This window comes from Adiantum capillus-veneris, chromosome 2 (genome assembly GCF_014529385.1).
Source record: "Adiantum capillus-veneris isolate H3 chromosome 2, ASM1452938v2, whole genome shotgun sequence".
Taxonomy (NCBI): domain Eukaryota; kingdom Viridiplantae; phylum Streptophyta; class Polypodiopsida; order Polypodiales; family Pteridaceae; genus Adiantum; species Adiantum capillus-veneris.
The window spans coordinates 14,387,819-14,401,217 of record NC_140932.1 but is presented as its reverse complement, the minus strand read 5'-3'; positions in this window follow the sequence as shown (position 1 = coordinate 14,401,217).

The following is a 13,399-nucleotide window of genomic DNA, read 5'->3' as shown; positions in this document are numbered from 1 at the left end:
CCGACAGAAACCTCGCATTGAATGCATAGTACATTTAAGTATAAAGTAGGAAAGAAATGATTGATGGGTATGCTGTTTGCAAGAGGAAAGAATGTTTGCTAGGGAAAATTTAGCTCGACATGTTCATTTTATTTCCAATGTTGAATCAGTCCTGACCCCCCTACCGATCACAGGGGGCAGAGTTCCTCGTTAGGGCTCTTGAATCCATGACTTGCTTTTTATGCGGTGGATACCCACGACTTAATTTCTATGCGGTGGGAACCCACGTCTTGCTTTCTATGTGGTGGGAGTGTCCATGACGTGGTTTCTATGCGGTGGACATACCTAGTTGTATGGGCAGCTAGGCGACAACGGGAGGAGTGAACTCTCACTGGAGGGGGGATGTTGTACCTCCAGAACATTGGAACTTTTATGAATAAGTTTGAGTAGAATTTTTACTAGAATTCTTTCTTGGTAATGTTTGCAATACTGGTTGAAGGGCTATTTTAACGAACCATGTGATTCGGAATTAAACAAGGAATATCCATGTTGAACAACCTGTGTGGTAGTAATTAGGTCACACGAGGAAGTGTGAATGTGGGGGTGGAAAGTGGGGGCTTGTCTCGGGTTGCCAATGCCTACGAGATGGGTGGTCCCGATTGGTCGGGAACTCTTTGTCCCCATAGTGCGTACTCGATATTGGTATTACTCATTGCCCCTAGAGCAGCGAATCCTCGAGAGTACGTGCCTCTGAAACATGGGGAAAAAGGCACTCGGGGTTTCTCTCCTCTTGGAAGGTGGGTCTTAGGATCGCTAGATAGTTAAGTACGCTTCCCCTGCGAGGTGGAGCTAGATCTCGTTGCTAGTAGGCTCGAACTCGACTCACTTTGTGATGAGAGATCGTCTGCTAGTTGAACCCAGAACCATTTTGTTTGCTTCCGCTATAGATCTAGTGGCCACCAGGTTTACCATCAGATCCGTTGTTTGATACGACGGGGTGGGGACCTCACAACGAAGGTCTGCGTCCTCAGGAGGTTTGGCCCTCTCTCTCTCTCCCTCTGCGTATGAAATTTCCCTCTGCCTTTGCCTCTATCTCTCTCTCTCTCTGTTTCTGTCACAGTATATTGCATATCTAGCTCTGTCTTAACAAACAACACACACATACAGTCACAAACACAACACACACACACACACACACACACTCAGAGACACACACACACACACACTCACAAACACACAGACACACAAATAAAACATACACACACACACACACAGAGACACAAATATAACATACACACACACAGACACACACACACACACATACAGAGACACACACACACTCACAAACACACACACACGCACACAAATATAACTTACACACACACACACACACACACAGAGCCTCTCTCTCTCTCTCTCTCTCTCTCTCTCTCTCTCTCTCTCTCTCTCTCTCTCTCTCTCTCTCTCTCTCTCTCTCTCTCTCTCTCTCTCTCTCTCTCTCTCTCTCTACTAAAGGCGCGCGTAGAGCGGCATAACCGGTGTGCATGTCTCTATGCGCGCCGTTAGTACTGTGCATTGACCAGTGTATGTGTGAGTGTTATAGAGAGAGGATGTAAGGCGGGGGAATGAGAGAGAGAGAGAGAGTGAGTCTTTCTTTTACCTTATACTAACGGCGCGCGGAGGTGTTTTTTGAGGTCAAAACATGTTCCACGCGCGCCTTTAGTAATGGGAGTCACTCACTCTCTCTCTATTTAAATATGCTAAGCTATAGAAAGGAGAGAGAGAGAGAGAGAGAGAGAGAGAGAGAGAGAGAGAGAGAGAGAGAGAGAGAGTCCTCTTTTTGTATACAGTGAAATGGCTAGAACAAAAGCCACTGCAAGGAAGGAAGGCAAGGGACCAGGATTAGCAGCTAAAGCAAGTAGCAGATCTGCAACCCCAAAGAAAAGACCTGGAAAACCCAATAAAATTCTGAAAGGTCCAAGGGTGAAGAAGTTACAAACCTGTATGGGACTTTTCAGAGAAATCAGAAAGGCACAGAAATGTGTAGATTTATGCATACCAAAGCTGCCCTTTCAGAGGATGGTGAGGTCCATATGTGCAGAAGCTACCTGGGGCACCAAAAGGTGTAAGGTGGTGGCATTAATGGCTCTACAAGAAGCAGCAGAGGACTTCCTACTGGAGTACTTCAGTGACATGACCATTGTTGCAGCCCATGCCCACAGGGTTACTATAATGGACAAAGATAGTGAGACACTGAAAAGAATAAGGTGGAGGTATGACAAACTATTGGTCCCCAATGTCTGGAGGGATAAGAAAATGAGGGAAATTTTGTTATACCCCCCTGATCTAGTGCCACAACTCACAGTTGTAGATGTAACACATGATGTGAATACAAGGGCAAGGGCAGAGACTATTGCTCGCCAAACAGAGGACATGAGGGAAGCAGAGCTTAAGAAGAAAGAAAAAGTAGCAATGGAGTCCCAGAGGCAAACAGAATGCAATGTGACCCTGTCCATAGAGGCAAGCAATCAAGAAAATCTACTTTCAATGAAGGATGGTTTGCTTGCAGAGATACCATTTGTAGATGGAGCCAGAAAGCTAGCTCTGGAAAAAGTGGACATTAATTTATTGCAGAATCCAGATGCTCAGATTTCAGACGCAATTATCTATGCTTGTCTTAAGTAAGTGTTACTATCTTGCTAGCTTTGAAAACTCAGATAATAGGTTTGCTAACTCAGGTAAAGTCTCTGCAGCCTGATAAAAAGTCAACTCCCACTGCACACCCACACAAAGGTGTTTCTTCTTGATCCACAAATGTCAGTGATTATTAGACAAAAGAACAGTCCATCTGGGACCTTTGAGAGTTGGTTTCTCCACTGTGCTATGTTGGAAGTTACTGTCATCATCTTTCCATATGAGAACAACCATCACTGGAGTCTCATATGCCTTGATGTTGACCAACCAGCAGTGTGGGTGTTCAATTCAATAAAAAGAACCCACCCTGAAATTAGGCTGTAAGTGTTTTGTATCAGAAAGTGTTTCTTATAGATATCCATGTAAATTTGAAGCCTCATGCTAACATCTTGACATTGCTTTGTGCAGTCGTATAAAGAGGTTGTTGCTTGCCTATGGCAAGCTATGTGGAAGGTATGAACTATACAAGGCCCCAATCAAAGATGTACCTGTCCCAAATCAAACCGATGGAAATTCTTGCGGTTGGAGATGTCTTCTCCATGCAGAATATGTCCTACAAATCTACTTTGCATTAAAACCTTTCATGACTAAGGTAACCATTTGGCAATGCATTCAGTTAGTTTTGGTTTAGTTTATAAACGAATTCTCACCATGTGGTCTTTCAATTTTGCAGAGTGCTTTAAAAAACTACACATATGATTATTTGCAAAGATACCGGGTAAGTTTAATACAACACCTGCTTACTATGTCTAGCCCCAGAGAGCTTGAAGATAGCGGCTTGGATGACCGCACTATTGATTTAACAAAACATAACGTGCCACCACGACAAACCCCTGCATCCGATACAGTGGAATCACAACGGGCCGAGGGGGTCATATCAGTAGAAGATGAAAGAGCCGAGGATGAGGAAAGGTCAAATGAGCATATGGAAGGTGCTAGTGTACAACCAGAGGAGACAATGAAAGAGCCAAGTCGGCCAGTGGAGGAGCCAAAAGAGCCTATGGCTGAAACCCAAGATGAGGAAAGAAGGCCTATAGATGAGCAAAAGGATATGGATGAGGAAAGCAGGCCTAGGGATGAGCAAACTGATATGGATCAGGCAAGGATGTATGAGGCAAGCCGGTCAACCGAGGGAGAGGAAAAGACCTTGGAGGAAACCTTGAATGACGCAAAAAGAGCCATGGGGGAGACCCCTGATGAAGATGTGAATGATGACTATGAAGATGTGAATGATGAAGCTAAAGCAAAAAAAACCACACTTACCTCTTTTGTACAAACCGTTTAGCCAAATCGGTGTACCCTTTGATGCAACTAATACACTACTGATTGATGATACTCCTGAAAAGGGAGAACTAAATCCGCCGGAAACAACTATCTCACCACCTTCTTTCGAGGGGCATTCCTTCGATTTTTACCTTGAAGACATTTTGATTCCATACTTACAGAAATTGTATCTCAGTCCATTGTTCACGGACGAGTTTGTACTTTCTAATGAATTAAGATGACTCTTCTATCATGTCTTTGTCTTGTCTAACATTGAGAGAGAGAGAGAGAGAGAGAGAGAGAGAGAGAGAGAGAGAGAGAGAGAGAGAGAGAGAGAGAGAGAGAGAGAGAGATTTGACATGGTAAAGAAATGTATTTCAAGCACACTTTTTCACAGGGCACAATTGACAAATGAGCTCAATAAACTTAATGTATTGAAAGTCATTTGTATACACTCGGGTTCACAAGAATATCTGTTACATTGACACTACTTCAACCCGACCATCCAACTCTTTGCACAAAATATCTTTTTCCCTTCGCCGCATCACCTTACGGCCAGCTAGGAAAAAGGGAAAATCTGATAGGTCCTTGTCCATTGACTCTTCAATTATGTCATGCCGCAAATGCTGAAGACTGCATAGCTCCCTTATTGTAACCACCAACAGTAGGCCATGCTCTTTATCAATCACTTCCACATCCACAGCAGGATTATCTTCCAAACCTGTAGAAACCTGGTCCATAGGAATGTACTTACCATTGAGCATTTGTGATCGCATATACCAAAACGAGAGTAACAGTGATTGGCTTGCAATCATGTACTTGACAACTAGAGTATCAAGCGTGACCTCGCACCGTAAACCAATCTCTTCCTTTACATACCATCCTCTGTCAAGAAGTTTGTCACAGGATGACTGCTGAAATGACTTACACATGAACATAGTTTTCGTAACACGGATGTTGTAGCTATGAAACGACTCTATGAAGAGTGCAACAGGACAAAAGTTTGCAATTGTAACCAGTTTGGTGGGAATGGAGCTACGTAGAGACCTCTGTATATCCTTGTAGAGCTTACTTCGCATTGCCTCCACCATTGTTTCCTCAGGAACTGGCCAGTCCACAATGTTCCAATCAGTTGGTAGAGGCACTTTCACCAACATGCCATTCTTATTCCCTGAGCTGAGTTGATAGAAGTGGTCATAAAAAAATATTCCCTCATCAGCCAGTCTTTTGCTGCTCCTCCTTGAATACTGTAGAGAGCCAATGTGGGCATGAACAACATGGAAGAGGCCTATTATGCACTCCACAGGCTCCCATTGCTCATAAGAAGAGGGATAAACATCTGCAATATATATAAGAAGAGTTAAACTAAGAGTATCAATAAGTAAAAATGACAAATCTAATGTAATTGAGCTGTGAAGAATGGAGACATTGCTCATAACAAGCGGGAGAAACATTGCAAAATATATAAGAAAAGTTATAATGAGAGTATCAGTAAGTTCACATGTCAAGAGTACTTACAATTGCAACGTGGTTAATGTATATCTGATACATTTCCACCATTTGCTATTACCTCTGGATGGGTAAACACATGCTGAACAAGAACTTCCTTTACAGATCGTTTGCCAATTTCAACTTTGAAATCCAACACTCTAGCCTTCCATGCTGAGCGGTAAACTTTGATACCACTAGACCTCTTGGGTCTTCATGGTTGCATGAGGACCCATGAACCTTTGTTTATCCTTTGTCCAACCCATTGGTTCTCTGCACTTATTGAAGTTGATATTGTAATTGAAGATATGCTACTACTTGGACTTCTAGGCAAAGTGCAGCTGTTGGTTGTTGGTGTGAGAGACAGTAAACACCTAGAGCTTCTTGGGCGAGAAGACGTGGAAGCCATAGCTCTCAGAGAAAAGCTTTAGTGGAGGGAGATTCACTTTGAAAGCATTCTAATGGAGGGAAAGTGTTTTAGAATTCCAATATCTTGTGTGGGCTTAATGGTCACCCTCCAGTACGTTAATGACCATAAGAGAATATCAGAAGTGGGACCACATGCAAGCACCTAAAAGCTCGGTAAAAGGAAGGAAATTACGATGCTACAATCCTAGATTCGTGAAAGTTTTATGTTATTTTCCTATTTTTTGAGTCTTTCCACGTACTTTCCTACGTAACGTAGCCTTCGTGCTCATTAAACGCGCTCTATTTTTCTCTCTCTTCATATGGCCCTCCAAATGACCTCTGAAATTTCCTAATGGGTCACCACCAAGATCTCCTCCAAAGAGACAGATTCTCCCAGAACGTACAGTGGATCTATTAAGATCAAGAGTTACCCAGATGCAGGAGGACAATGCTCAACAAGTGCAAAAAAGTACAGTATCACACTCATATGATTCAACATCAAGTCAAGCAGTTGGTCAAAGCAAAGAAAATGTAGATAAAGCTCAACAAAAGGACGTTATCACAACAAAAGTAGTCAATTCAGACACAAATCCTGAGAAGATCAAGTGCAACATCATTGGGTGAACACGAAGAAAAGCTATCAGGAGAAGTGAAGCTAGATTTTCAGTTAGACAAGAACCTCATGTCTTTTTGCACTTGGAAAAGATGTGGCCAACCAAAGCTGGAAGATGTTCCTGAATTTGTGAGCATATCACGAAACAAACGAGTAGAATGTTGGAGAATCATCTCCACCACCATTGAGGTAAGTTCACAGATCATCAAAGCTCAATTCCAGGTGATCACAACAAAGGATATGCCAGAAGACATCATAATGGGAATGCCAATGGCCCAAAAGGTCCTAGAGATATAGAGTTCAATGAAGATGCAGTCTTCAAAGACAACAAAGAATGGAGACTAAAACTGGTCACCCGCGGACGACAGCACAAGGTCCTCAAGCACAATTAAAATGGAGACTTATATCAAATCAGGTCCTATTGAAGATGATTCATCTCCATCAATCAGAACCTCAAAAGATCTTAAAGAAAATCAAGCAACAACAAGTGAAAATCAAACAGAGCACAAAGCAACCACGATAGCTATTGAGCAGAGAATGCCACCAAAACCAAAAGTTAAGAAGAATGAGGTTGCAATAAGTCAAGAAGCAATAGGAAGTCCAAAGATCAATCACTCATTTCCAGTTGAATCAGCTACAGTAATTCAGAGTGGAAGACAAAGTCTCAAGTCACCCTCCATAGAGACACAGTTAGATCAAGATGAGACAATGGCAAAAGCTAGACAAAGATCTTCAATAGAACCAAAAAAGCCAGATTCACAGTTACAGAAGTCACAAGGATCTAAGACAAATCTTGCAGACAAAGGTAAAGCTAAAGTGGACCCTCCACTGATTAGCAAAGAAGGTGTGACAGCATATGCCACTACATCAAAGAACCCTCATGGATCAGCTTCTTCAAGCAAGATAGATTTAAAAATTTCAAGTCAAGTGCTGACCCAACTGAAACCTCTAAGGAGACACCCAAAAAATCAAAGATATATCAGCCAAAGTACTCAAGAAAGCAAAATAAAGTCAAGCAAGAGTTTGTTTCAAGCAGTTTAGTCAAAGTCAATGATCTGGTTTGGATTAAAGACATGAAATCACCATAGAAAGACAAACACATGGGATGGATAGCATCACATTGGAGATTAAAGGAATAGGAGTACTATGGAGGTAACAGACAGATATGGGTACCAAAACCACAGGTTAGAGCATATGAAGTAACTTCAAGTTCCTCCCAAGAAAGAAGGTCCACATTAAGGTATCAAACTCAAAAATATCCTAGGATACCTAAGAAGCAAGAATACAACCAAACAACATCAAAAGATGATGAAGTCCACCACAACTCACAAGAGGATACAGAAAAAAGACAGATCTTAAAGAATCTTCCTCTTGGACAAGGATTCTACACAGGTTATACAAAGATTTGGCTACCAATCAACCACAAGCCAACTGCAGCTACACCATACCTGCATGAAGATCTCAAGAAATCAACAAGACCTAGAGCTAAACAAAGTCAACAATGGAGTTACAAAGGTAATCAAGAGATTTGGATTCCTAAGTCTTCCAATGCTCCTAGTCAAAAGCCAAATGCCGACAATGAACAAAGGCCTACAACAACATCAAAGACTCCTATCAACAGGCCTATTTGGAAAATCAAACAGATAATGGAGTCTTCACAGTCAAAGAAGGACGACCCAACCAGCACGAATGCAGATTCAAAGATGATAAAACAAGTATGGCAAAAGAAACTTCAATGCCATCTTGGTCCTTCACTAATCCTCTTTTTGAGGATTCAAGCCTACTTTTACATGAAGAAATGTTTGTAGTAAGCACAAGAATGTAAAAAGTCAAAGTTTCTAGGGTGCAAAAAACACTCTTTGGCATAGTTAGAGTCGGGCTACTGAGCCATAAAATGAGCAAAGCATTAGTCCCAAAGCTTCAAGTCATATTAAACTCTATGCTAAGAGTCGTAGTTATTAGGCTTATGCGCTCAACCTGGAAGAGTTGAGCATATCTAAAGTCATGTTGCTCATGCTAGATGAGATGAGCATAAGAGTCAAAATCTATTAACTTACAATTGGTGGAGTGTCGTAGAGTCCAACACTCACATACAGTGCACAGTAAGATGAGAGCACATATCCTCATCAATGAAAACCATTCTTAAAGGGGTGCAAGCTTGCAAAGCCATGTCATATGCTTTTATAGCTACACTAGATTTGTGAAGAACCCCTCAAAATATTTCTTGCACAACATATTATTTCCCATGCATTTATGTGTATGCATAAATCGGATGTCCCACCATTGGTCATATGCATTAGACACTCTTTTTTTCTTCCACATATGCACCTTGAGTGGACTACAACATGCAAACCAATGTTCCATCATGATATCCTTTCATATTTGCTACCTTTTTAATTCCATATCTATCAGCAAATAATCCCTTCAGTACTTTATTAATATTTCCCATGCTAATAAGTACTCCAATAATGCTCTTATTCCAAAGACACTTTTTTTCCACTGGGTTTTTTTCCTTTGGTCATCCAGGTATTAGACCCTAATTTAGGATCTCATCATTCTACTTCCCTTGTACATACTTTTCATAAATAAACGTCAACCTCATCATTATGCTATTACAACGGACAAATGCAACATCATCTCTCACATCAGACATATTCAGACCAATGAAGATGTTGCAACAGATTGAACCTCATCAACAAATTCAAGTACAAATGAAGACAATCAGCCCATCAACAACCAATCAAAACCTTCCACAGCCTCCACAGACACCTTTCAACAGTGCCGGAGGACGGGCACTAAAATAGGAAGGGGGGAATGTTAACTGAGTCAACGTCAATTAACAGAAGCTCCTAAAGACCGAAGAAGTACAAATGTACATCGATGATGAATGCAAAGAAGTAGTAAATATTGGAGTTACACATTTTTCACATTTTTCCAAAATGGTCACGTATTGTAAATTCTCGATTTATTTCAAGCCATTATAATATTTTAATGTGTTACGGGCTCAATGGGATTTCCAAGCTGTAAAGAATAGGTCAATTACTGTGTCTAGGTTGTAGATTCACTAAGTGGTGGATCCCTAAAGGCCTTGGGTGCCCGAACATTGCATATTTTTAACCTAGGTATATAAGACAATGTGTCAAAGAAATTAGGGTTCTCAAGTCATTTGTTGAGAGCACTCTTTGGTGAGAGCTCTTGAGGTGTGTGGCTATGGATTCCTTGAGCTTCTCCTTGCTCATGAGACTTGATTAACACTAGTCAATGATTCATTCTCTTTCATTATGCCTCTCTTTTACTTCTTATGATTTCCTATAATGCTTAGATTAACTGGTGTATTAACAAATTAGTGGTAATCCCTCTCTAATCTTGTGTGATTACCCTCTTTTGATTTTACAAATTGAATATGAAAGGGGTGTATTATATTTGTCAAAATCACAGATAAGGAGTTTTAAAATAGTCCTTGAACGCACGTGATATACACAATTTATACATAGTGACCCCCCTAAGATATGGGTGTATAACCAATCCATGAAAGAAGGTACGTCCTCGTCATTATTTACATTGATTTGATGTCTAGATCTTGTCTTTTTATGTTTACCAACTCGTTTGCTTGCAAGTTCCTCCTCGTACTCATCAAAAAATTGTTGTAGACAATGAAAATAGAAATATCCAATTTATCTTGGAACTTAAGTAAAAAAGGGACTCCCTTACCACAAAATACCTTGTCTAACATGGTAGAAGAAGACTCATTTTTCCATATGCGTGGAGATTCAAAATCGGTTTACTTGAGGTATTCGTGAATGTAATGCATGCATTCTTCAGCATCCATCCCTTCGCTATAGAACCCTCTCGTCTTGCTTTTTGACATACATAACCTTTCAATACTCCGATAAATCCCTCAGCCCAAAACATCCATCAAGTGCTCACAACATCATCGAGCTCTATCTTATCCACTAGATGGATCAGAAGATGAACCTAGATATTAAAAACGGAGGTTGGAAGTTCTTTTTTCATTAAACAAAGAAGCTCTATACCTTCACGCTTCTTATGTGGAATTGACCCTTTGTCAATCTCTTTAGATGTAATCCATCTATTGTCAAAGAAAGAAAACATTAGAGATGTTTTTGAATTAAGAATATATCAAATTAAATTTTATCCTAAAAATTAACGATCGATAAATACCTTGCAAGCAATCCAAGGTGATATATTACATCTCAAACTCCTCTTGTAGTACATCCATCAATAACAGGGGGTAGAACATGCTGCACTTTGATCAACAAAACATGCAAGAAAATAAATACTTACAAAGATAAAAATAGATTGACCTTCACAAAATTGTGCCAATCATGTGTTTTAAAACGAGACAAGGTCTTGTCATGTATAGTGAACATGTTTTGAGAAGATGCTCCATATCATGTAGGCGTACAAATCGACTGAATCTTCCTGTTGATATTCTACAGCTCTTCTACCATGAGCACTTATGGGGCAGGCTCATAGGTTTTCTCACGTCAAGTTTCATCAAAAAGTGTCCATAGATTGGTCTTTGAGTTTTGATCCTTTAAGTCATTTCTTGCTACCGCTGTGTCTTTCAAGCCAATGAGGTGTTGCCATAATGAATGACCAACGTTATTGAATATATGCATAGGATGAAGAAGATGACATATCTTCAAATCCTTCCAATATTCTAGAGTATACCATATCAAAGGACTTTGAGCTAGAGCACGCTTTCCTTTGGATCTCATCTTCATAGCCTCATCATCATCGCCACTTATGATCTTCAACTCCGGATCGATACGGGTCCAACAGTCCACTTTAGATACCAATCCTTTGGTGTCATTGGTATTGGGCATCTTCCTTCTTCTACCTTTCCATTAAATTGTATGGCTTGCCTTCTATTTCATAGATGATGATCTTCAGATAAAAGTCGTCTATGTCAAAGATATATATTTTTGTTGAGTTTGTTGCTATAATTTGACCTCAACCAATCGCCACAAAGAGGGCAAGCTCTTGGTACATGTCCTTGCATGGAAAACATAAAAAAGGTGATTACTGCAATGAACATCATACAAATGTATGTATTTAAACCATTTACCTAAGCAAAAACTATATCTTGGAAAGTCACGGATAATTCATGCAGATTCCACCAACAATGAATTGTCTTTGACCAATGCTTCTGGACATATCCACAACGCGGATCCCTCTCCACAAATCTTGAAGACCGTTGATGAGAAGCGCCAAATAAACATTCAAGTCTTTAGCTTGTCATTCTCTCAAAATTAAGAGTGAGAGAATTAAATGCTCTTTCTTAATGTTGAGATATGGGGGTAGATTATAGTTAATAACTACCACTGGCCATGTAGACCATTTACTTGATTTCATAGAAAATGGATTCACACCATATAATTCTACACCCATCTTTAAATTGCGCGGATTTAAAAAGATCAAATCAATATGCTCAAATGTAGGACTATCCAATGGAATTCACATTATTCCATCTTTGCTCTTGTGCTCCACTGCCCATTGTTGATGGGCGAACGTCCATGACATGCATTGTGATTTCATTGATGTATACACACATGTGTATATGTACCTTTCTTGTATCTATGGGCTCTATGAGAGTTCCAACTTGTATTTGTGAGCCTATGCCTTTTATGCACATTTGAGCATCTGGCCACTTCTTCAAAACACCGTAGGTATAAATGTCAAATTCTACAATGTAAAGCTCAATTATTTAGAAAGTTGGGTGGAGAGTAGAGAAGAGAGGTGTCTATGGAGATGGAGCTTCCCTCTCACATTGTAGCTAGCATTAGGTTGAAAATGCAAATCTATTTGTCTCTCTATGCTTCTCTCCCATGTCTCTATGTGCTTGATGCTTAGATGTGTGATTATTAGTCTCTAATTTCATCTAATCATTCTCTCCTCTTGCTCATTTTGTCATGTGTTGTGCACTTTATTCATGTGTGTGCTTGATTAGAGTGTGTGTGTTGAGGCAATGGCATTGCATTTCTCTAATCTTGGCTTCCATATGCTTGGGTGCGCGTGATTATGTAAGTAATGTTAGTCATTCGGGAGAGATTAGCATCATGTCTTTGAGCTTGTGAGAGTTTAATGATTGATCAATGTGTTTGTGCAAAGAGCTTCCCATTTCTTCTTGCATTCCCTCTTCTCTAATCACTAACTCTTCCTCTCTCATTAGAGTCCTCTACCCATTGCATTTGGTGCATCCACGCCTCCATGCACTTGCCAAGTTCCGATCCACCGGATTTGAAATTATGTCAGTGGGTTGTATGCTATGCTACAACCACCAACACCCATGTCATAATCTTAGCTAATTCGGTACTTTTAAACAGATGTTTTATATGCAGATCTAGGGGAAAATGTCTCAATACCTTTCTAGGAACCTTAACTTTCTCATCTTTATAATAAGGAATTTGACATTTTGGGCACGTCACAATGTCTTCGTACTAATCTCTATATAAAATACAATCGTTGGGACATGCATGTATAGAAGAATAGTAAAGTCCAAGACTACTTATCATCTTCTTCACCTCACCATTTGATGCAAGAAGGGAATTGATTGTCGGCAAGAACTTTTGGGAGAGTAGCTTGCAAGTTGATTAAAAATACAATCACTAACAAGCAAACATGTTTAGAATGTAATAGAAAGATATGTTAGATTGTTACATACTTCAATAGTGCTGAAATGGATACATTACTCCATCCAAAATGGTTTTGAAGATTAAGAATAAGTAAGCTTGCACTTAGTCACATCAGTTAGATTCCTACATAGGTATGCTTTAGAGCCTCTTCTTGAAGATACTTCTCATTGATAGGAATATTGCTCGCATTATCATTTGATACCAATCCTCAATAAAATCAGCCATGCCATCGTCGTTATCAAAGATATCAGTATGCCCATTAAAGTCCTTTAGAATATTGTTCCTTTAGTCTTGC